Source organism: Crotalus tigris, unplaced genomic scaffold, assembly GCF_016545835.1.
Source record: "Crotalus tigris isolate CLP2741 ecotype Arizona unplaced genomic scaffold, ASM1654583v1 scf7180000017744.3724543626:3957646, whole genome shotgun sequence".
Classification (NCBI taxonomy): domain Eukaryota; kingdom Metazoa; phylum Chordata; class Lepidosauria; order Squamata; family Viperidae; genus Crotalus; species Crotalus tigris.
In genome coordinates, this window is record NW_024096611.1 from 1,402,453 (window position 1) to 1,427,676 (window position 25,224).

At 40.3% G+C, this 25,224-nt stretch overlaps 1 protein-coding gene across 7 annotated transcripts in view; it reads left to right on the plus strand.

Annotated features, from left to right (window-relative positions):
* Window positions 1-24,235: 24,235 nt before the first annotated feature.
* Window positions 24,236-25,224, plus strand: part of TEAD1 (TEA domain transcription factor 1) — a 240,900-nt gene continuing 239,911 nt past the window's right edge. For 3 of the 7 annotated variants that reach the window (XM_039340345.1, XM_039340347.1, XM_039340349.1), the window contains exon 1: window positions 24,237-24,668. The gene's annotated coding sequence lies outside the window, so the exon portion shown is untranslated. Of the gene's footprint in view, window positions 24,669-25,224 lie in introns of all 7 variants that reach the window. The other 4 variants (XM_039340342.1, XM_039340341.1, XM_039340346.1 and 1 more) reach the window with 2 other exon arrangements.

The window sequence follows — 25,224 nt, forward strand, 5'->3', positions numbered from 1 at the left end:
TCTGTCAGAAGTGATCTGATTTCTTTGTCTGCTCCCAGCTTTTGGATAAAATTACATTGCCTGGCATGGTTTTTAAAAGCCTGAATTTTCATGCTGTGTTTCAATTGAATAAGGGTTTCCAGAATTATTATTTCCGTATTTATGTTGGTAAATGTTTAATCATCTAGGTAACGTACTAACAAATAAGCCCCTTTTCTCAACATTACATGTGATGCTTCCAAAACAAACTTTACTGATGACCTTATGGCCATAGATATTAACACAGCTCATTATTACTATAATTAAAGGGGAGAAAAAGAAATGACCTGACATAATTTCTTAATTTGCTGTATTAAGAATGGTGTATTTATTAAATAAAGTTAAGAAGGATTATCTTTTTTTTATTTCTTACACTTTCTTACTTCTAAGCATGGACATCCACAGTGGGAAAGCAGGGAGGAACAAATGGGATCACATCTATAATGATGTGGTTGTGCATGTGATGTCATAAGGATATGTATCAGACATCTATGTTTCTAATAATGAACTTGAATAAGGCATGCTAGATTGGATGCTGATCAGTTTACTCTAGCCTTCACCATCATCAGTGGTCAGCCAGAGGTCTGATACATAGTACAAAATACACAAGGGATGGCTTCTGTTTTGTTTTAACACAATATGTGAACTCAGCCCCATTTCATATACAGCATTCTTAGGTATAGTTACCTGAGAGCAAACTCCATTATATTCACGGATGCTTATTTCTTACTAGAGAGTTCATGTTGTAATTTAAATTCAACAAAAGAGACACTTTTCTATTAGAACAGCAGACAACCTTTCAACTTCCAGTGAAGCAAGCAGGGCATCCAAGAAAAAGAAATAAATATTCAGCCTCTATTTGACTATTCTCCTCATTCTCTGATTTCCTGTGTGCTTTTTTTCCTGTCACAAAGGATAACAGCCCCATTATTATCTCAATCATTGGCAAGAGCAATGAAGGTCCATCAGTTACTGTGGCAGATAATGCGATCACTCCAACTCTGAAACAAACAAGCCCACAAGCAAAAAGGGTTAGTCTATCCTCGTTACCAGAAGAGGGATCAACTTATTTTTTAAAATCTAGTGGTGGCCATTGCTTCTCCTAGCAGTTTAATCCTTAATTAATAGGGCTGTTGGCTGAAGAACTCATACTTGATAAAGCGTATCAATTTTAGTGAAGGGATGAATAAATAATGAAGTATGTCCAGTGTCCATAAATCTGCATAAATGCCCAAGTCGGGGTCCATAATTAATCATAATCAGCTTATGGTGTCTGGTATATTTTCTTTGCTAATGGGTCAGGATTTGGATGTAGAGACTGACAGGTTCTGATCTGTTGTCTGAAATTTCCACACAATGGATTAAGGTCTTGATTGTCTCCGTGCCCCACTTTTGGCATTACTTCTACTTATAATTTCTTTTGCCTGCTCCTTTCCCCTCTTTGTCTGTGTTTTGTATAGCACTGCTTACCACAAAAGGAATATCCTGATATATGTATCAAGAGTTATATGGTAATCAGGAGTCTCTTTCCCAAACTCTAGCTCCCCTTTCAGTGTTTCTGGGGAACAAAATAGACTCTGACTACAAATACTGAATTCATTCTTTCCAATATGGTTCCCTCCATAAGCCATAGGGACACTAATTCCATAGCACTCAAGCAACAAATGTTGCCCTGTTGAGGCTTTAGTGAATGTGCCTAAATTACATCAGAAGGATTGATACAGTAAGATACCCTGGGTATGGATATCAAGCTCTTTGAAGAGAAAATATTGCCTACATCCATATATTACAATGTTATTATAAAAAGCACCTCCTAGTTGCTTCTTATAAGGAAACTGACCTTTCTTGGTTCCTTGAGTGGACAGCTAGAAGAAAAACTGGTTTTGAACACCATGAAATGTGTTTAAGAGATGTGGTAGCTCAGTGGTTAGAATGCAGTATTGCAGTCTTATTCCATTCTGACTGGCTCAGGGTTGACTCAGCCTTCCATCCTTTTGAGGTCAGTAAAATGAGGACTCAGATTGTTGGGGCACAATATGCTGACTGCTTAGAGAAGGCTGTAAAGCACTATGAAGCAGTATATAGATCTAAGTGCTATTGCTATTATTTATTCATTTATATCTTGCTTTTCTTCTAAGAATTAAAGAGGGCATGCACTGCTCTCCCTCTTCCTATTTTCTCCCCACAACAACTCTGTAAGATTTGTAAATAAGTAATGCCATGAATACCTTATCCTCATATCTGAAGGTTGTGAGTGTCTGCATGGGGAAAACAAACTTCAGTTGTAACCTGGCAAAACTCAATGGGTCTGCAAGCCAGAGTGAAGGTTGCAAATAGTGATCACATAACCGCGAGATACTCCAACAATGTAATTGTGGGTTAGTCACTGAACACCTGATTTGTGATCACATGACCACAAACATGCCATGATGGCTACAACTGCGAGGATGTACTGTAACCTAGAACTTAGGAGAAACTTCCTGATAGTTAGAACAATTAACCAGTGGAACAACCTGCCTCCAGAAGTGATGAATGCTCCAACACTGGAAGTTTTTAAGAAGAGATTGGACAGCCATTTGTCCAAAATGGTGTAGGGTTTCCTGCCTGAGCAGGGGGTTGGACTCGATGACCTCCAAGATCCTTTCCAACTTTATTATTATTATTATTATCGATCATCGCACAGTCAGCCAGATGTTCAGACTGGATTTGGCATTTTGTCTACCTATCGAGTCCTTACCCAGGACCTGGGATAGGCAGATGTGGATGTTTGATGGTATTACAGATATCGTCGCAGGATGGAAGCAGTTCCTAATAAGGCAGCCTTTTGCAATTGACTAATAGCGAATTTGTCAATGCCAATGGTGTTCAAGTGGTGCTACAGTTGTTTTGGGATTGCACCCAAGGAGCCTATTACTATTGGTACTACCTTTGCTTGCTTTTGCCACAGTCTTTCTATTTCTATTTGTAGGTCTTTGTATTTTGTTATCTTCTCCAGTTCTTTCTCTTCTATTATGCTATCTCCAGGCACTGCCACGTCCACTATCCAGACTTTTTTGTCTTTCTTATCGACAATTGTTAAGTCTGGGGTGTTATGTTGCAGGTGCTTGTCTGTTTGAATTCTGAAGTCCCAGAGCAGTTTAATTTTATCATTTTCTATGACCTTCTCTATTTTATGATCCCACCAGTTTTTGCTTACAGGCAAATGATATTTTTTGCAGATCTTCCAATGCACCATTGTTGATACTTTGTCATGCCGCTGCTTGTAGTCAGTCTGTGCAATCTTCTTGCAGCAGCTTACCAGGTGGTCCACTGTTTCTTCAGCTTCTTTGCATAGGCGGCACTTACTGTCTGTTGCTGTCTTCTCAATTTTGACTTTGTATGCATTTGTCCTTAAGGCTTGGTCTTGTGCAGCCAGAATTAGTCCCTCGGTCGCTTTCTTCAATTTTCCTGCTCTTAGCCATTGCCAGGTTTTATTATTATCTGCTTTCCCAGCTATTTTTTTCATGTATTAGCCATGTAGTGCTTTGTCTTCCCATGCCTCTATTCTGTTCTTCATTTGGTCTTTCTTGTAGGCCAGTTTGGTCTCTCCAGTAGTTAGTAAGCCTTCCTGATATACTAATTTCAGTGCAGCTTCATCATTGTTCTTCAGATATTCTTCCAAAGCCATTTTTTCTTCTTCAACCATCTGATGTACTTGTAGCATTCCACGCCCACCTATTTGCCTTGGTAGATAAGTCTATCAATGTCACTGCGTGGATGAAGGGCATGATTCATTGTCATTATTTTTCTGGTCTTCCTATCCATTGCTTTTAGTTCTGCTTGAGTCCAGTCCACTATTCCAGCTGTTTACCTAATGACTGGGATTGCCCAGGTGTTGATTGCCTTTATGGTATTTCCTCCATTGAGTTTGGATTTTAAGATCTTCTTCACTCTCTTGATGTATTCACTCTAATCTTTTTCTTGACTTCAGTGTGCTTGATGTTGTCAGCTTGAAGGATACCCAAGTATTTGTAGTATTCTTCCTCATCCAGACTCTTAATGTTATTTTCGTGGGGCATCTTGATTCCTTCAGTTTTCACTATTTTTTCTTGTTTGATAGTAAGTGTGGCACATTTGTCCAAGCCAAACTCCATTACAATATCTTGGCTATATATACGGACAGTGTTGAGCAGCGATTCTATTTCAGATGATGTTTTTCCATACAGCTTCAGATCATCCATATAAAGGAGCTGGGATAGTCTGGCAGATGTTTTTGATGTTTGATAGCCATGTCCTGAGTTATTCAGTATTGTTGACAGAGGAAACAGTGCAATAACAAATAGTAATGGTGATAATGAATCTCCTTGAAATATTCCTCTCTTGATATTAACCTCTCCCAGCCTCTCACCATTGATCTGCAACTGTGTCTTCCATTGTGCCATCGATCTTTGCACAAATGTTCTGATGTTTCTACTGACTCCTGTTATTTCTAGGCACTTTATTATCCAATCATGTGGCAGAGAGTCAAATGCCTTTTTGTAGTCAATCCATGCCACATTCAGGTTGGTCTTCCTTCTCTTGTAGTTTTCCAAGATCATTTTGTCTATTAGGAGTTGATCTTTTGTTCCTCTGCTATTGGGGCGGTTTCCTTTCTGCTCAGGTGGAAAGAGATTGTTTTCAACTAAATGCGGTTGCACTGCATCAGCTACTACACCAGTTAGTAATTTGAAAGTTGTTGGTAAGCAGGTAATTGGCCTGTAGTTACCTGGTGTTGCCCCTTTTGCTGGATTTTTCATTATTAGGTAGGCTTTCCCAGTTGTTAGCCACTTTTCAATTTCTCCTCCTTGTAGTATATTGTTGAACTGTTTGGCAAGGAGTGGGTGTATAACAGTTAGATGTTTCAACCCAAACCCATGCAGTTCATCTTCACCTGGTGCTGACCAATTTTTGATTTTCTTTGCTCTTTTTTCTACCATTTTTGTTGTTATTAATAGTTCTTTCATTTCAACTTCTGTTTTATTTGCATCCACCTCTTTTAACCAAGCCGCATCCTTGTTGTATTTCTTTGGGTTATCCAATATCTGCTTCCAGAACTGCACTGTTTCTTCCTTGTCAGGTACTGACTGATTCCTTGCAGTTTCTCCATTGATGGATTGGTAGAAACGTTTCTGATTGGATTGAAATTGGAGGTTCTGCCTATAGTTTGAAATTCGAGCTTCATATCTAATGATTTTCCTGGCTATAGCTGTTATTTGTTGCTTTATTATTTCCAGTGCTTCCTTGATCTTCCTTGTTTCTAAGTGGTATTTCTTGATTAGGTATTCTTTGGTCTTCTTGTTCTTCACCTTCTTTTCTTTCATCTGTTCTAGCTTGCTTGCATGTGATCTTAACTTGCTTATCTTATTTTCTAGTCTAACCTTCCATTTTTCTGGTGCACTGTTTGTTTGTTTTTCTTTTTTGTTGATTTTGAATCCCAGGTATTCTGTTATAACTGCAGCTGTGCTGTACATTAGTTGGTTTGTTTCTTGCAGTGCATTGGTGCTTATACTTGATATTGCAGTATTTGCATCTTTTAATGCTTGTGCTAGCTGTTTCTTTGGAACAAGCTTCAATGCAGGCAGCCTTATTCTGTTGTTTTTGTGCTGTTCTAGATGCTCAGTTATTCTTTGTTTCAATTCTTTTATTTCTTTAGTTAGAGGGTTTTGTTCTTCCTGAGGTGCCTGGTTTCCAAATGAGAACAGTTGTAAATCTCTGCTGGATTCCTTCACTGCCAACTCCCCCTGGTTTGCCTCTACATTCTGAATTACTTCTGGTAAGGCTTTGATTTCTTTGCCCTGGGTAAACCTTTGCAGTTCGTCCAATTCTGTTTCTGTGAATACTTTGTTTTGTGTTATAAATCGGCGTTGATCTGCTAGTCTCTGTTCTGTTATTTCTGATTCTGGATGTTGTTCTTTCCAGAACTGGTGCATTCGTTTTAGATATCCTCTTCTTGTTGGGCTTGATCTGTAGTAACAGATCATTATTTCTTTGTTTTCCATTACTGTGTATCTGCGACGGGTAAACACCTTTTCTTCCATAGTTCTGCAGCTGCTGGCCCTGGTTGCTCAGCCAACAGTCCTGAGTCCTGTAACCCATTTTTCACCAGATATCCAGGAACTCCAATATCTAGTGCGGACCTTGTTAACCCGGGCGACGTCCGAGCCGGTATGGCATTCTGAAATTTACGTCTCACCATATTTTTTATGGGAGAGACACTCTTTGTCTGACTCCTCTGATGAGACCTGTCTAGTATGGTTGAACCTCTGGATAGCTCTCATCTTCCTCAGAGTACACAAGCCCCACAACCACGTCAAGGTAGTGCCTCACTGGGGGATTATTATTATTATTATTATTATGAATCATCGCACAGTCAGCCAGATGTTCAGACTGGATTTGGCATTCTGTCTACCTATCGAATCCTTCCCAAGGACCTGGATAGGCAGATGTGGATGTTTGATGTTATTACAGATATCGTCGCAGGATGGAAGCAGTTCCCAGTAAGGCCACCTTTTGCAATTGACTAATGGCAAATTTGTCAATACCAATGGTGTTCAAGTGGTGCTCCATTATTATTATTATTATTATTATTATTATTATTATTATTATTATTATTATCTATCCCTCTTTCAGTGCTGTGGTAACTTTAAACACTGAATGAGTCACTGATAAGTAAGGAATATTTATATATCATATTAAAGGAGGAACATATATGAAAGTGCCTCTAATCTTGTGTATAAAGTTGTTTTGGTCTATGACATGTTGTTGGTGTAAATGTGGACACAAAGTAGTCATCAGGGTTATTGCAGGGTCTGATTCCTATTATTGTAACACTGTTTCTTGTCGCTTGTGAGTATTGGTTTCAGGTTGTGCGATGGTCTGTATATAAGATACCATGAGAAAGTCTGGTATTTTTGTCCAATATATATTGTAGCTTATTAATGAGATATATGAATGACTAGAGTGATGAGCTGTAAATGACAACCAGTTGTGTTCTGTAGTTCTGGTTTTCAGCTACCTTTAAATTGGTCCTTCCCAGAAATTGATCTGGCTGCTCTGAAAAATTAAAATTAATATATTTTATATATAATATATTTTTTCCACAAATATCATGATTAAAAAATATTGGTCTTAATCTTACACACTACAGTGATTTTTCTAATAGCTCCTATGTAGATGATCTCTTTGTGTTTCTACGTGTGCCTAAACAAAGAACAAAATTAGAGAACAAAAATGTTTATCGTCACTCTTTTGGATATTGTTTTTCATTCATGTGTGGGGGTCTCCAACTGCTGTTTTATAGAAAAACCAGCTGGCCTTCCCACACTTCTGGCTCTCTGTAATCTCTGCCCACATAGACTTTAAATGCCTGGTCCCTGAAATAATAAACAGATTCAAACAACTTTTAGGATTAACTTATTTGAGGGAGAACTATCACACACACAAAAAAAGATTGTGCTGTCATTTCTCATAGAATTCCTCAACATGACAATTGGGGAAATATATTTCCAAAAATAATACGGTAGGTTCTTTCAGTTCCAAGGAGTTTGGAGAAGAACTGTTTTAAATAATCATTTACACACATTTGCATTACAAATAGGACAGTTCTATTAATGTCCAATGAAGACTTTATATGGAACAGGTGAGTAATGGATCCCATTGTTCATGCTTCCTTTGTTTAAAATGTTTATTATTTATTCTAACAAAATTATGCATGCATACATACATTCATGCATACAAACAGTGACTATATATGTATGTATGCATCATGGATTACTGCCTTGTCGTGGCGAAGGGGCTTGCATAACTCAATGAAGCTATAAGCTATGCCGTGCAGGGCCACCCAAGACGGACAGGTTATAGCAGAGAGTCCTGACAAAATGTGATCCACTGGAGAAGGAAATGGCAAACCACTCCAGTATCTTTGCCATGAAAACCCCATGGACAGTACTAAAAAGCAAAAAGATATGACGCTGGAAGATGAGCCCCTCAGGTCGGAAGGTGTCCAATATGCTACTGGGAAGAGCAGAGGGCTAGTACTAGTAGCGCCAGAAAGAATGAAGCGACTGGGCCAAAGCCGAAAGGACGCTCAGCTGTGGATATATCTGGTGGTGAAAGGAAAGTCCGATGCTATAAAGATTTTTTCTCCATAGGAACCTGGAATGTAAGATCCATGAATCAAGGCAAGTTAGACGTAGTCAAAAAAGAGATGACAAGACTGAACATCGACATCTTAGGAATCAGCGAACTAAAATGGACAGGAATGGGTGAATTTAACTCAGATGACCATCAGGTTTATTACTGTGGACAAGAATCCCTCAGAAGAAATGGAGTAGCCTTCATAGTCAATAAAAGAATAGGAAAAGCAATACTGGGATACAATCCCCAAAATGACAGAATGATCTCAATTCGAATCCAGGCAAAACCCATTCAATCATCCACAAATAGTCCCAAATCTATGCCCCAACACTGGTGCGAAGAGGATGAATGACCAGTTTATGAAGCCTACAGCGCTATAGAATTAACACCAAAAAATGATTGTCCTATCATCATGGGGGAATTGCAAGGTAGGAAGCCAAAAGATAACCCGGAATAACAGGCAAGTTGGCCTTGGGAGTACCCCCCCCCCCCCCCCAAATGAAACAGGGGCACAGGCTAATAGAATTTTGTCAAGAGAATACGATGGTCATAACAAACACTCTTTTCCAACAACCAAAGAGACGGCTCTACACATGGACATCACCAGACGGTCAACATAGAAATCAGATTGACTATGTGCTCTGCAGCCAAAGATGGAGAAGCTGTATACAGTCAGTAAAAACAAGACCAGGAGCTGACTGTGGCTCAGATCATGAGCTTCTCATTGCAAAATTTAGGCTTAAATTGAAAAAAATAGGGAAAAGCACTAGGCCATTCAGGTATGAACTAAATCATATTCCTGATGAATATACAGTAGAGGTGACAAATAGATTTAAGGAACTGGATCTGATAGACAGAGTGCCTGAAGAACTATGGATGGAAGTTCGCAACATTGTACAAGAGGTAGCAACTAAAACCATACCAAAGAAAAAGAAATGCAAGAAAGCAAAATGGCTGTCTGAGGAAGCTTTGCAAATAGCTGAGGAAAGAAAGGAAGCGAAAGGCAAAGGAGAAAGAGAAAGATACACCCAATTGAATGCAGAATTCCAGAGAGTAGCTAGAAGAGATAAGAATGCCTTCTTAAATGAACAGTGCAAAGAAATAGAAGAAAACAACAGAACAGGGAGGACCAGAGATCTCTTCAAGAAAATTGGAGATATGAAAGGAACGTTTCATGCAAAGATGGGCATGATAAAGGACCAAAATGGCAGAGACCTAACAGAGGCAGAAGAGATTAAGAAGAGATGGCAAAACTACACAGAAGAACTATACAAGAATGAGCTTAACATCCCAGATAACCACAATGAGATGGTCACTGACCTTGAACCAGACATCCTAGAACAGTGGTTCTCAACCTGTGGGTCGGGACCCCATTTGGGGTCGAACAACCATTTCATGGGGGTCGCCAAACAATGCAGTCCGCCATTTTGTTTCCCTTTTCTTTGGCCACGCCCCTGGCACCCAGTGATGTATAAGTGGTTGGGGGTCACCACAACATGGGGAACTGTATTATGGGGTCGCAGCATTAGAAAGGTTGAGAACCACTGTCCTAGAATGTGAAGTGAAATGGGCCTTAGAAAATCTGAGCAATAACAAAGCTAGTGGAGGTGACAGTATTCCAGCTGAGCTATTCAAAATCTTAAAGAACGATGCAGTAAAGTGCTTACACTCATTTGCCACAATTTGGAAAACTCACAGTGGCACAAAGGATTGGAACAGTCATTTTACATTCCAATCCAAGAAGGCAATGCCAAGAGAATGTTCAACTATCGCAACCATTGCACTATTCACATGCTAGTAAAGTTATGCTTAAAATCCTACAAGCTACGCAGCAGTATAGATCGAGAACTACCAGAAGTACAGGCAGGATTTCGAAGAGGCAGAGGAACTAGAGATCAAATTGCCAACATACGCTGGATCATGGAGAAAGCTAGGGAGTTCCAGAAAAACATCTACTTCTGCTTCATTGACTATGCTAAAAGCCTTTGATTGTGTGGATCACAACAAATTGTGGCAAGTTCATAAAGAGATGGGAGTACCAGACCATCTTATTTGTCTCTTGAGAAACCTATATGCGGGTCAAGAAGCAACAGTGAGAACCGGACACGGAACCACTGATTGGTTCAAAATTGGAAAAGGAGTCCGGCAAGGCTGTATACTGTCGCCCTGCCTATTTAACTTATATGCAGAGCACATCATGAGAAAGGCAGGGCTAGATGAATGAAAAGTTGGAATTAAGATTGCCGGGAGAAATATCAACAACCTAAGATATGCAGATGATACCACTCTAATGGCAGAAAGTGAAGAGGAACTAAAGAGCCTCTTGATGCGGGTGAAGAAAGAGAGTGCAAAAGTTGGCTTGAAACTCAACATTAAGAAAACCAAAATCATGGCATCCGGCCCTCTCAATTCCTGGCAAATAGATGGGGAAGAAATGGAGGTAGTGACAGATTTTATTTTTCTGGGCTCAAAGATCACCTCAGATGGGGACTGCAGCCAAGAAATTAAAAGACACTTGCTCCTGGGGAGGAAAGCTATGGCAAATCTACACAGCATACTAAAAAGCAGAGACATCACCCTGCCAAAAAAGTGCGTATAGTCCAGGCCATGGTTTTCCCAGTTGCAATGTATGGCTGTGAAAGTTGTACCATAAGAAAGGCTGAGCGCAAAAGAATTGAGGCCTTTGAACTATGGTGCTGGAGAAGACTCCTGTGAGTCCCTTGGACTGCAAGGCGTTCAAACCGGTCAGTCCTAGAAGAGATCAATCCTGACTGCTCTTTAGAAGGCCAGATCCTGAAGTTGAATCTCAAATACTTTGGCCACCTAATGAGAAGGAAGGACTCACTTGAAAAGGGCCTAATGCTGGGAAAGATTGAGGGCAATAGAAGAAGGGGACGACAGAGAATGAGATGGCTGGATGGAATCACTGAAGCAGTAGGTGTGAACTTAAATGGACTCCAGAAGATGGTAGAGGACAGGAAGACCTGGAGGAACGTTGTCCATGGGGTCGCGATGGGTCGGACACGACTTGGCAGTTAACAACAACAACAACAACATGCATCGATATATATATGTAATAATCCCATCTCCAGTAATATCCTCTTCTTCCACAGCTTTTCTCCAAAATGTATTGTGGATTACTGGAGTTCCAGTTTTTCCTCTCGCACATTTTCATAAGCTGTCTTTTTTTCTGACTGCTTTATTTCCTGAGCATTGCTGGTTTATTTTTCTATCAGATCTATGATCCATTTCCATTATTTAAATTATAGATACACTTTCATTTTTTTTAAAAAAAAAAAATCTATAATGCCTACATAGAAAACCCGCCCATGCTTATCTGTAGGATTTGCACTATGTCCTTCAAAGATCTCAGATGCTGTAGGATTCCTCATGATTCTGAAAAAGGTCAAAAGGGGATGTAAAGATGGGACAAGGAGGCTGTATAAACAAACAGGCTTTCAAGTTTGAAGTAACCTAATTCAGCATTGTGCTAATGCCTCTGAAAGGATGAGCACCTAAAACTCCTAAGGTACAGAGAGCCCTCAAGCTCATTTCATGTGGCTTCAACTTAATTACACAAAATCTTAGCAAGAAATTAGAAAGGCCCCTAGTGACAGCACTCTTCTTTCCCAACTCTTGCTGCAGGAAAAGCGAAGATGGAGGAGTCACAATGAATGAGAAATCAAAAAGGGGATCTGAAAGAGAAAAAATGAGAGAAATAAATGTGTCTCTTCCCACATCTACTGTAGGCCTTGATCCCACCCATTCCTTGTCCATGTCTTGCCTGCCACGTCCGCCTAATAGACAGAACATTCCTGATCAAACTTATCAATCCATGTCAAACTCTTTTCCCCAGAACAGATTGCAAGAATTAAAAAGTATTGCCTTCAAGCAAGCCCTAATTTTCACACAAATCATTTTTATTGTGCTTGGCTATTTGTATACCAGAATGACCTTAAGGTAGTAATACCCAAAGGCCTGAAACAAGATTCAAATACTTATGTAGGCAACTTTAAACATTATGTCCACAATGCCCTTCAACAGGTACACCCGGGTACCATTTTTATAGCATCTTTCGCCACCCTGAAATTGCTTCGCCAAAGGATGTTAAGGGAGAAGATCCCACTTTGACTTTTCTTTCTACCAAATGATCTTCAGATTGATAGTTGGTGAAGTTGCACCACCAGCAATGTATCAGTTCAGGAATGACATTTTCAGATTCTGGCATGCAATGATCTAACTCTTCTACCTCTGCGCCTGCTTAGTGAGAATAGGAGCAGGCAGCACAGCTCCTGCAGGAAAAAGAATGCAGGAGAATTAAAATGTGCTGGCAATTCTAGTATCTCCCATGTTTTCCTGGTCCTTACGTAAATTGACAACAGGTGCATCTTATAAGAATTACCCTTAACTCTGACTTGCCCTAGACACATCACGTGATGTGTCGCGACGTATTACGACTTTTTTGCCATTGCTGGGTGGGTGCTGTTTCGCTATGATGCATCCAGCCCACGGGCCGGCAGTTTGACACCCCTGGCCTAGAGAATGAGAAAGGAGAAAAGACTCCAGCTTATGTATTGAATCAGATTGTTCCTCTAAGTGTGGTTTTTCACTTTACATCCAAACCCAGCCATTTGTATGGATTTGAGGGAAAAGATACCACAAATGGGTTAAAAGCCACAGAAGTTACTACCAAATGCTTACATCTTTTAAAGGAATTTATCCAATATTTTAAATGATGTATACTCTTACAGACAAGTTAGTAACATAGATGAAATTATGAATGCATTTGCATGACATACTAAGTGAAAGCTACTTTCTTGTCCCATGGTGTATGTCAGATGATGCATCAAGTTGTGGTTGGTTGCGATATGCTAGTTTTCCTATACTTTGACTCATGTTCCAGCCATCTTCTGCATTGAGGTTTGCTTTTTAACATTAAAGGAATAACATGAGAATCAGATAAGGGTCAGAAGCATTACAAAGAATGTATGGGAATTAAGATTTCCCAGTCTGCTACTGTCACCATTTTATTCTCTACATGCCTGCTGGATTGGGTAATATAAACATTTATAAATGGGCGAGATACTGCAAAGGGAGCAGCTCTCATTTTGTGCTCACTCCCGCCTCCCACTCTATGTCCAGAGACAAAAGGGAAAATTAATCACCAAATGCTTCCCATCATCTTGATTGGACCATACTGGAGATGAGTAAACTACGGTAAAACAAATGGTTAATGGGGCTCTTTCTTACACCAAGACATTGATTGAGACTTCACATTGTGCCTGGGTCAAATCCGATTCCTCTTTTATGAATGAATGGCCATTGTCAAAGTTGAAAGTCACAGGGGCAGTTTGAGCTAGATACTATTTAGATATTAACATACAGAATAAGAGTAGGAAGTATCACACTGCTAGATGGGTGCCTGGTTTTGGCCTACTGCATATGTGCCTATTTAAAATGCACCCATCATTTATATTCATTATACCTGCAAGGGAATGTGGTGGTGGAGAAGCTTAATGATACTGCCAGCCAGAAATGGTCTGCACTCTAGCAGTTTGAGCCAGTGGTGGGATTGACATATGTGAACAACCGATTCTCTGTGTGGATGCCACTTCCAGAAGTCCATTCTGGGCCTGGGCAACAAAAAATTAGCTACCGGTTCTGCCGAAATGGTGCAAACCAGCTGAATCCCGCCACTGGTTTGAGCCCAATTCTGTGAGATGGAGTGAGCCCCTGTTGCTTCATTCCTAGTTCCTGCCCACCCAACAGTTCAAAAGCATGCAATACTGTGAGTAGATAAATGAGTACGTTTGGTGGGGAAAACCTAACTGCGTTCATGTGTGTGGAGAACAAAAACCAGTGCTGGACCAGCTGGACGCAAAGCATCCTGACACGAAACAAGGCAATACCAGTAGAAGAGCCTGGAAAAGCCACCAATCCGAGTGCTGATAGCTAGCTAGTGCAAAGCTCGTTCATCCTCTCATGGTGCACCAAGGATAGGTGCATAAATGTTGAGCAAAATGAACTAGCATTCTAGCTTTTCGGGACTACATTGTGTGTCTAGCATGTGTAGATTTCTCTGACATTGTATGCCATATGCTAAATAAATAAATAAATTGTCCATGTAGTCTTAAAAATCTGGAGGATATGAAGTTTGCAACAATGGGATTAGCTTCTAATTACATTTTGAAGTGATGCAGCATCACGGCTACTGACTAATGTCACAGATTGTGGCATACCATGGCTTGTTATAGATGTTGCAATTGTTTGGCATTGCAGAGTACATTTTGCCACAAGCAAATAAGCCTTTTTATCTTGACCTGATAGTGTGAACCCAGCAATTATATTTACTAGTTGGTCTTTCAGGCATTTGTTAGTCTTAATACATCACAACACATCAAGAGAAAAAAAGAGCTTTTTGAAAAAGAAGATGCAAATATAAAACATACATTGTGCTGTCTGGACCTGAATCCAAGAGGATTTGACTTCAGTTTTTTCAGTCATAACACACAGATTTATGCTAAGTTTTGTCACTGGATGGAATGAAGAAATTCAGAATCAGATTTTCTTTGGATCAAGACTGGTTATTGGACTTCACTAAAATCCTTGTTTTAAGACCAGTTCTTAATGTAATACTATATATATAATGAAAATATTTTGAAAATGTAATCCATGAAAAACTTAGATTATTTTAGTTTAAAAATAGTGGGTAAATTTTTTTGTGGTGGAGTGTAGTTTGGGTCTTCTACAATGTTCTTACGATGGATCAAGGGGAAAACCCAGTTTTTGAAACTTTTGCATGTTTAAAAAATGATTTTGATTTACCTCAGAGTGCTTCTTGGCAGATTATTCAACTCCAGTATTTGCTGTTTGATATATTTGATCCAGATGCTTTTACTGCTTATGTATTTCTCAATAGTTAGAGGTTTGGGAGGAATTAGTCTGACTTCTAAGCCAGTAACCCTTTTGTATAGAAATCTGAAGGAAGTGGATGACATTGATATTAGTTATTTGTGCAACCTCTGGAATAATATGCTTGAATATCCTGTTTTGGTAAACAAGCAGCGTCTTTTTTAATGATACGAATTGAGTTTCCTATAGTTTTAAAATAAGATTACATGGAAAAATATAGCTTGTACATGAGTGATTGGAAGTTGCTTAGAGTTGAGCAGTGTTCAGATTTAATAAAACAATAACAATAACAACAACAACAATAATAATGATGATGATGATGACAAAAAAGTCCGGATAGTGGACGTGGCAGTGCCTGGAGACAGCAGAATAGATGAGAAAGAACTGGAGAGGATAACAAAATACAAAGACCTACAAATAGAAATAGAAAGACTGTGGCAAAGGCAAGCAAGGGTAGTATCAATAGTAATAGGCTCCTTGGGTGCAATCCCAAAACAACTGGAGCACCACTTGAACACAATTGGCATTGACAAATTCGCCATTAGTCAATTGCAAAAGGCGGCCTTACTAGGAACTGCTTCCATCCTGCGACGATACCTACAATACCATCAAACATCCACATCTGCCTATCCCAGATCCTTGGTAAGGACTCGATAGGTAGACAAAAATGCCAAATTCACTCTGAATTTGGCTGGCTGTGCGATGATTATGATTAATAATAATAATAATAAATATGTTGCATGTCTTGGTGAATATTTAATATGGGTTAGTTTCAAGTGTCTTGTTGGAAATTCCATTCAGGACTTGGATCATCATTATGGTTTAGATTTAGCCAGCAAATGAGATTTCATTGTATTAGAGAAATGTGCATTGTGACATGTTTTGTCACTTGCACTTTCTCTTGCGGTCCATATGTCTGTGACTTATTCTATTATTGTTATATTTGGAGCAGCAGGGTTGTTAATATGACTCTGGATAGGATATACAATGATCATATAACAGCTTGGTCTAATGATTAAGGCACCAGACTAGAAAGCAGGTGACCATGAGTTCAAGTACCATTTAGCCATGGAAACCAGCTAGGTGATGTTGGACCAGTCACTCTTACTCAGCCCAACTCACCTCAGAGAGTTGTGGTGGTGGTGAAAATAGGAAGAAGAAGGTGTGATGGATATGTTTGCCACTTTGAGTTATTTATAAAAATAATAAAGATGGGATACAAATAAATACAATAATAATAGGTAAAAATAATACAATCTATACAAAGGTGCATGTTCATCTTTCCTGTTGCCCTAATATTTTGTATCTATGCAGACGTAAAAAATAGTGGATTTTTTAAGTTGGAGAACTTACTAAAATATACTACAACACTCAAAAGAAAAAAATCTGTACCTGATCTGAATGCAATGAACCGTTTATGTGTGTGTTGTCTGTTAATAATGGAATAAGGGGGATTTTTTTGGCAACAAAGGGGCAAAGAAAATGATTTTTAAGCAATAAGGTAATTTTTTTATTGTAGTAGTTCTATGTATAAGTTTCCAGACTTTTCTTTTTCAAAATATTATTCATTAATTTTGAAGTCTCATTATATAGTTGGCATTATTGTATGAATATTTAGCGCAACACACCAATTCAATAAATCTAGCCTAGTTTCATTTATCATGATATATATAGAGTTTTAGTTATTAATAAATCTACATCTCATGGCAGAAATAAAGAACAACCAGAGTAAAAAGCACTAGCATTCCAGATAATCTGAATAAAGTGGTAATCAGTGATGAGGTTTCTGAAATGGCTGTGTTCCACTGGACATTTAATTCCATTAAAATGCCCCCATCCAAAGCTCATTTAGCACCTGATATTCAGCACTGACCTCTGATAAATTGAGCCTGCAATTCTGTAACCACAATGAATTGAACAGTAATTTGCTGAGTGAATTAACAAGCTGTTAGACATCAGAAGCCACTGGCAATACCTGTGGTTTATAGTGGACGAAATAATTTATGAACACAAAAATTGCACCCACAAAATTAGGGTTAATGGGAACTCAGTGCCCATATGCAAAAGTCAATCTTGAAGCTACGTTTTCCAGAAGCAGGATCGGCTCCACTTTAAGGAACAGCAAACATCTTCCCCCTTTTGAGGGGCCACTAAATCTGGCTTAAATGCAGCACAACTACCTGTAAAGATTAGAAAATGCTTATCTTAACTTCTATGCTGGGATTGGGGAAGAGGTCCACAAACCATGGGGGAAAAAATCATTAAGATTATCTGCAAGTAATCAGTATTATACAGAAATAATTTGAATGAACTCTTATCTTACTGAATTTTCCTAGAAGACCTTCAACTGAAAGAGAAGCCCGTCCTGTTAGTTTAATTTTTGTTTCTTTTTTAAAAAAGTTTCATTGTGTTTGATAACAGTCTTCAAACCTCTTCCTAGGGCTGAGAGGGACTGATTTGCCCAAAGTCACCCAGCTGACTTCATGTCTAAAGCAAGACTACAACTTATAGTCTTCCAGTGCATAGTTCAGTGCCTTTAACCACTATATCAAATTGTCTTTAACCTTTTGTTTGCTTTTAATCAATTTAATGAAACATACTTGAGTAACTCACTATTGTTATGGGTTTTTCTTAACATATCAGATTCTTATCCATTTTTAAACCAATTTGTATAGATAAATTTTGTGAGGTGTACCAATTTTTAGGTCTGTACCTAACCTAAAGTAACTCATCAGTTTCTTAAACTTACAGTGCAGTTTAAAAATAGCAGTAAATCTTTGCATAACATGGAAAGCCATGGCTTTCTTTACTTCTTCTTACAAAATAAACCACAATTCTTTGCATACACATGAAATCGTGATTACTACATCAAACTGGATGCCAATAAGTACCAGAAGGCTACGCATTCTTGTGTGAACCAACCATAGTTTGACCTTTGTGTCTCATAACTAAGAAAGAGTTGAGAAGCATAAGTCCATAACATAATACAAAGTGGAGCCATAGCCCAACAAGCTACATGTACACATTCATGAGTTATGTGGCTTAGTGTGTGTTAGGATCCCACTACTGAGAACTTTTAAAGTATCCTTGCTTTCATCTAAATCAAACTTTGTATGAAAACAGTATTTCATGATTAGATTAATTTTCTGGACTATATCCAGCACTTGGGAGTAAAATGATGCTCCAGCATTTTGTTGGTATTCTCAGTGCTATTCACTCTTTAGTGAAATCATTTGAATCAAGGTGTACCCTTTTAAAGGTAGTTGATAACATATGGAAAGGTCAAAAGTGAAAATATGTGTATAATAATGTATAATTTATTTATTTATTTATGAGACTTATATACCGCTTTAAGTGCAAGCACTCTCTAAGCGGTGTACACCAGTAAGCAATGTATATATATATTTACATTGCCCCCAACAATCTGGGTCCTCATTTTACCTACCCCAGAAGGATGGAAGGCTAAGTCAACCTTGAGCCGGTGAGATTTGAACCACTGACCTACTGAACACAGTCAGCTAAAGTGGCCTGCAGTACTGCACTCTAACTGCTGTGCCACCTTAGTAAGAAGTAGAACATGAAGGAAGAAAAATATAAATAAGAAATAACGGGGCTATAAGGACAAATATTCTAAAGAAGAATAAGGGGGAAATGTAAATATTAGATTACCGTTATGTAATTGTTGTAAAAAAAGGAGGAGTATATATATATTGTGTGTATGTGTGTTCTGTTTTGTTTTGTTCTGTTTTGTCTTGTTGTAAAAATAAAAAAATAAAAAAATAAAGGTAGTTTATAACAAGGTAAGTAGTTTATAACAGAGTTATCTGTTTTAGGGTTGTATCTGTATGACATAGCTGAAGGAACAAGTCACCAATGAATAAATAAAATAATAAATGAAGTGTAGTCCTCTGTTCTGATTTTGCCACTGGTTCCTTCTATGAGGGATACTCTTCGGTCTATATTTTATGTAGCTGATTATCTCTGATTTCCCCTTATATAAAGACCCAAAAGAAAGTCAGGATTTATATATTTATCAAAAACATTTTATATTACTCTTTGTTTTACAAGTATCAGGAAAGTGTCCACATCCTTAGTCATGCAATCTAAAATATACAAGGCACAAGAAAAAGGGTGGGTGGATATTTCTACCCCTACTCCCCCATTCCCGTGTTATTGTTTCTTTCTCTAGTTCTTACATGTTTTAAAACCCCAAAAGAGCATCTAGTTCTGGGAGGAATCAGTGGGCATGTTTTGAACAGCATATACTAGTATGCCACCTGCTTCTGGACAAGCCATAATTTGGCCTCTGGTATCATGTTAACTAGAAGAGATTTTGGATAACTCAAGTCACTTTGAGGAGTAGAGTTTAAGATGTTCTTAGGCAGGTCTGCACATTATGCTTAAATAAGGTTTGTTTTAACTAGTTTACTGAGTAAACCACACATGACTGAATCTATTATACTATACCAGTGGTTCTCAACCTTTTTAATGCCGCGACCCCCAACCGGTCGTAAGTTGAGGACTACTCAACTGGTGCAGCACCATTTGCAGAATGGGACTTTTGGCGGGCTCAGCAGGGCAGAGACAGCCTGGACAATTCCTATTGGCTTTTGAAAGCCAATAGAATTAGACTCTATTCAAGAGAGTATATTCTATTGGCTTTCAGAAGCCAATAGAATAAAAGGGAATAGCACAGCTAAGGAAAAGGGGGGAAAAATGGCGGACTGCGTTGTTTGGCGACCCCCGTGAAATGGTCGCTCGACCCCAAATGGGGTCCCGACCCACAGGTTGAGAACCACTGTACTATACCATATCAAACAAATAATAGTTTACCAGTGTCTGTGGTCATAAAGCAATACCCTCAAAGCTCTTTTATGGCTTCATATGCACAAACCCAGCTAGGACTCCCTTATTAATTCTGTCCATGACACACCCAGTAAGCTCCCCATGATATGCAATACTATAAAATCCAGTTGATCAGCATACATCTGCTGACATGTTACCCCAATGTTGGGCACCTGTAACTCTTAATAGCCTTGCTTACCAACTGCAGTTTTTTGAATGTGCAAATTGGTATCTGTTTGGTGCACATATAACATAGAAAAATGATGCAGTCCTGTGGAGGAAATAATCTATCTACTTATGATAAATTGAATATTTTTATTTCAAAAGTATGCCAATATACTAGCTGACTGGGCCAAGCTATGGTGTGTTTTAACTATGATTTATTAACTCCAAGTAACCAAATTTGTGTAATCTGCACAAATTGTGAATTACAACGGTCAGGTTCACATAGCACATTGCACCAAGCCATCTTAAAGTGTAGCATGTGTTGTCTGTCTTTGGCACACCACTCTTGCTCACAAATCCAAACAGACTTTAAAAAAATTAAATACAACTTCAACCTGCGCTTCAGTGGGTGGATGGATGGATGAAGATATGGATATGAATATGAATAGAGAAGTAGAGATAGATATAGATATACAAATAAATATTTGGTTACCTCCTCCCATTGTTGAACTTCACGTAAGCAAGAAAATGTTCTAGTGATAACATGTTAGGATGGGCCCATTAGTGGCAATGAAAAATATATACTAAGAAGAGTAGAAGAGACTAGGATCCTGCAGGTTTGAGGGATTCCTGTGTGCTGTGCCAAGTCATTTAATTGTTAGCAAGGTACTCTAAAAGGATCTTTGTCAGGTAAGAACTCTTAGTCAGAATGCCAGTTGCTATAAAAACAAGTGGCAGAATAGCCAAGTTTTTTTCAATGTTTTCACTATATTCTCTCTTTTTGCCCAAGAGCTTTAAGGGACCTAGTAAGTGTGTCAACCCTACCAGTCTCTTGACACACTTATTTTGTCGCCTATTTAATAAAGGAAAATAAAATAAAATAATAGAGCTCATGGTTGAAATGAGGGGTCCTTGGTGCTCTTTGAACTTGGTTGTTTTCTTACAGACATTTCATTGCACAAACTAGGTAACATCATCAGTGCCAGTAAGGAGTGGGATTTGCTCTCATTTTATATTCTAGTGTCTTGCCCTGTCAGTGTTGGTTGGAATGGTCCTTGGGCTGTTTACTGTTAGCTTGTTTGGCACTTCCTTGATTCGGGTATTGTTTACTTCTTGATTGTTGGTCTGATGTTAAACTTGGTGTTAATCTATGCTCATCTGGATATTGATGCTCATGGGGAGATCATCTTTTTATTTCGATTTTGGCTTGTTAATTGTGTGTTTTGCACAGCATGTAGATGTTGTTTATGTGTCTAAAAGGTAAAGACAAAGGTTTCCCCTGTCCAGTGGTGTCTGACTCTAGGGGGTGGTGCTCATCTCCATTTCTTAACCGAGGGATCCTAAGACAGGGGTGTCAAACTCAATTTTATTGAGGGCCACATCAGCATTGCGGTTGCCCTCGGGGGGACTGGGTGGGTGTGGCCAGGGCAGGTACAGCCTACTGAGTGGGTGTGGCCTATTGGGTGGGCATGGCCAGCTCTACATCATGCCTGTGGGGGCCTGGGCAGGAGTGGAAAATATCTGAGGGTCTCTGGCAGAAGGAGTTGGGACCGGGGCAAGTGTCAAGGCATGGTCCACTGGAGGAGCCTCACTGCCTGCTGAAACCCCTCTGCCGGAGCCCATCAAGCCGGATATGTGAAGTAGGTGAGGGCCATTTGCTGGCCACTTCCAGGCGATGGTGCATTGCTTCATTCCTCACAAAGGGTGACACCTCCCGAGCATGCATCCAGGGGGCGAGGCCGACGTAGCAGGGGCTGGTTCCTCGCTGTTTCCAGATGGCCTTGTGGAGTTAAGACTGAATGCATTTCAGCATAGATGGCCACCACAAAATTGTACATTGGCTCCCGGCCGACCTGGGCCAGGGCCAAGGCAGTGGGGGCTGTTCCCTCACTGTTTCCAGGATGGCTTCATGGGCCACATGAAACCACTTCACGGGCCTTGTGTTTGACATGTCTGTCCTAAGACATTTCCGTAGTCATGTAGCCACCACGGCTATAGGCCAAAGGCACAAGAAATGCTGTTGCCTTTCCACCCAAGTGGTATCTATTTATCTACTCATATTTGCATATTTTCAAACTGCTAAGTAGGCAAGAACTGGGGCAAGTAACAGGAGCTCATCCTGTTGTGCATTCCTTGGGTCTCAAACCCATGCTGTTAACTTTCCAGCTGACAAGCATCTTTAACTTCTGAGCCATTGCGCCCATTTATATGTCTATTGATAGACAATTTGTCAATATGCTATGCTTCCAGGGATTCTCTAGCATTTTTGGACTTGATTTGGTCTAGGATGGTCAGTTTCCCAGTTGACAACATGATTAAATCTGTCCATATGTGTGAAATTAAAGCTTTCTTCGGGTTTTCCGACTCCTGGTTGGTGTTCATAGATGTGTTCTGCTAGTCTTTTGCCTGTTTGTCTTACCTTAGTGGCTGTTGCAGTCTTTATACTGTATGTTATAGATGACTATGGTTTTTCTTCTGGGGCTGCTGGGCCTTTTGGTTTACTTAGGATGTTTTGGAGGGCTTTAGTCAATTTATATGCTATGCCAATTCCATGTGATTGTAATAATCTATTGGTAGCTTCTGAGATGTTTTTGATGTATGGCAGTGTTATCCTTTTTACAACTTGTGTTGGTTGTGCTATATTGGATTTGGTGTTCAGGCACTTTTTGATGAAGTTGTGTGGATATCCATTTTGTTGGAAAATGTTGTATGGAATCTGTTTCCTACCTACCTAACAAAATGGAGGGCAATGACAGCCTCAACCAGCGAATAGGTACTCACAAGATATATCATGTGGATGCCAAGATAGAAATCCCTGCTATAAAATGAGAAGAGCTCAAGGTGAATTTCGGCTGCATTTGTGGGTGGGCTGGAGATGAGCCAAAGGCTGCAGCACAGGGCTGTATCTTCTAAATATAACCAGCATATTTAACATAGTTTATGGCTAGGTGAATGTGAGAAAGAACCTTATGATGGTTAGATGACTTCAGTAATAAGTTACTACAGGAAAAAAAATCACAATTGGAAGAAAAGCATTTTTTAAAAAAACAAAACAAAACATGAGATTTCAGTGTCACAATTACATAAGATAGCCTGTGTTTGCAGGAACCCTAACTTACCCATAGCAACTTTGATTTATTTAACTATTTTTCTGCGTTCTCAGGACTCATAGAATCATAAGCTAAACCCAGGATTATGCCAAGTTTACACACAAATGATTGCCTAGTTTGTGGTGAAGAGCGACTCCGGTGACCCACCCTTGCTCCGGCTCCCTTTCCCCAAAGCAGGATCCCACCGCTCCCGATTTTACAACGTGGCTTCCTTTGCATCCAGATCTCAAATGGTTAAATGAGATAGTTCGCTACCGAAAATCCCTAAGGAGCCCATTTCTGCAAGGGGGAAATGACATCGATTTCACCCCGGGAAGAGAAACAAGCGATGTGGAATCACACAACCGCAGCCGTTGAAACAAATTCAAAAGTGGAGGAGTTGCCGCGCTTGAGATTTTTTTTTTTTTTTTGTAAATCACACCCTGAGCAAACAAACAAATGCCAACAAACTCTCGCCCATCCTACTTTCCCTAGCGCAATTAAGGCATCCTTAACTATGATTTGTTCCCCAAGACACGCTTTCTTCCCCCATCGACCCTAAAAGAGTTATGTTGTGTTTCACTGAAACTCGGCGGCATTTTTTTGCTTCTTTCCTCCTCCTCCTCGTTGCTGCGATTGATTCGAGACAAATTCCACCTCTCGCCAGCGCGCACTCCAAGGAGCTCCAGAAAGTTTGCATCAGCCAGCCTTTTCCCCCAAGGGCGCTGAAATCCTCGCTCTCCGCCGCCTGTACCGGAGCCGCAGCTGCAGCGATCCCGGCTCAGCCGAGTGGCCTCGGCTCCGCCCTCGCGATTGTGCCTCGGCATGTGAGCAAGATCCCATTTCAAGAGGCTCCTCCGCTGCGCCTGCGACTAAGGTGGCTCGCGAGGACACCTATCTTCCCACCCCCCCTCCAACTTTTCCCCTCCCCATGTGATCTGATTTCTCTCTCCCCCCCCCCTCCTTTCCCCTCGCTCGCTGCCTCCTCCCCTGGACTTTCCTATGAGGTCACCAGCTGCTTCCTGGCTCCTCCCCTCCGCATCCCCTGGCTGTTGCGGGCCGTGGCTCCGCCTCCCCTGTAGAGAGTCCGCTCCTCGCGTTCATTTCATTCCTCTTCTCATTCCGAACATTCTTAGCATCGCTCGCGCTGCACAAGCCCATTCGAAAGCCCAGCCCGCCCTGCCGCCACCGGTTTGGGGGCAGTAACTAATCACTTGAAGGGCTTCAATAATCCCGCAAGCCAACAAGCTGTAGAGCCCAAGACGCACACACACCGTAATTTTTTAAGAGGGGAAAAAAAATTAACATCCCCCCCCAAAAAAAAACAATACAACAACAAGCAAAACACGAAGGCTAGACCATTAAAGCAAGCCAAAAGTCCCCAGGGGAAGCTGGAAGAAGTTTGAAATTGATTTGCAAAAAAAAAAAAAAAAAAAAAAAAAAGAAAGGCTGGTGGTGTTTGCAAAGGTGGGGAGTGGAGTGGAGGTAAGTTTTGTGCGTGTGCGTGGAGGGGCGAGTGGAGGCTGGAGGGAGCCGCTTCTCTTTACGGTTCGCTTTGCTTTGTGTGGCAGGGAACGGTGGAGGGGGGGAGGCGGTCCTCTGTTATTTACTTGGGAGAATCGTGTCGATTGCCCCCCCCTCTTTTCACGCCCCCCCCTTTCTCAGTCTCCGCAGGTGAACAGTGGAGAGAGGAGTTGGGGGGAAAGAGAAAATCAGGGAAAGTAGCTTTGGGAGACAGGGGAGGGGGAGGCAAAGCTGTTTGCAGCGGAGTTTAGTCTGATTTGGGTATTTAGCCAGAGCTGCAACAGGCGGCCGCCGTTCCTCTCGCCCTCTGCGCCTTATTGCTGTTGCTGCTTTAATTTAGTTGCCTGAGTCACTGCTTTGCAGCCTGGCGCGCGCGCGCGCACTCTCTCTCACACTCAACACGCGCGCGCGCGCACACACACAAATCTTTGGCATTTTTCACATTTTTCGTCGAGAAGAAATAACTTGGGAGCAGATCAGGCCTTGCATAGTAAAATGAACCCATCCCTTGAGTTCC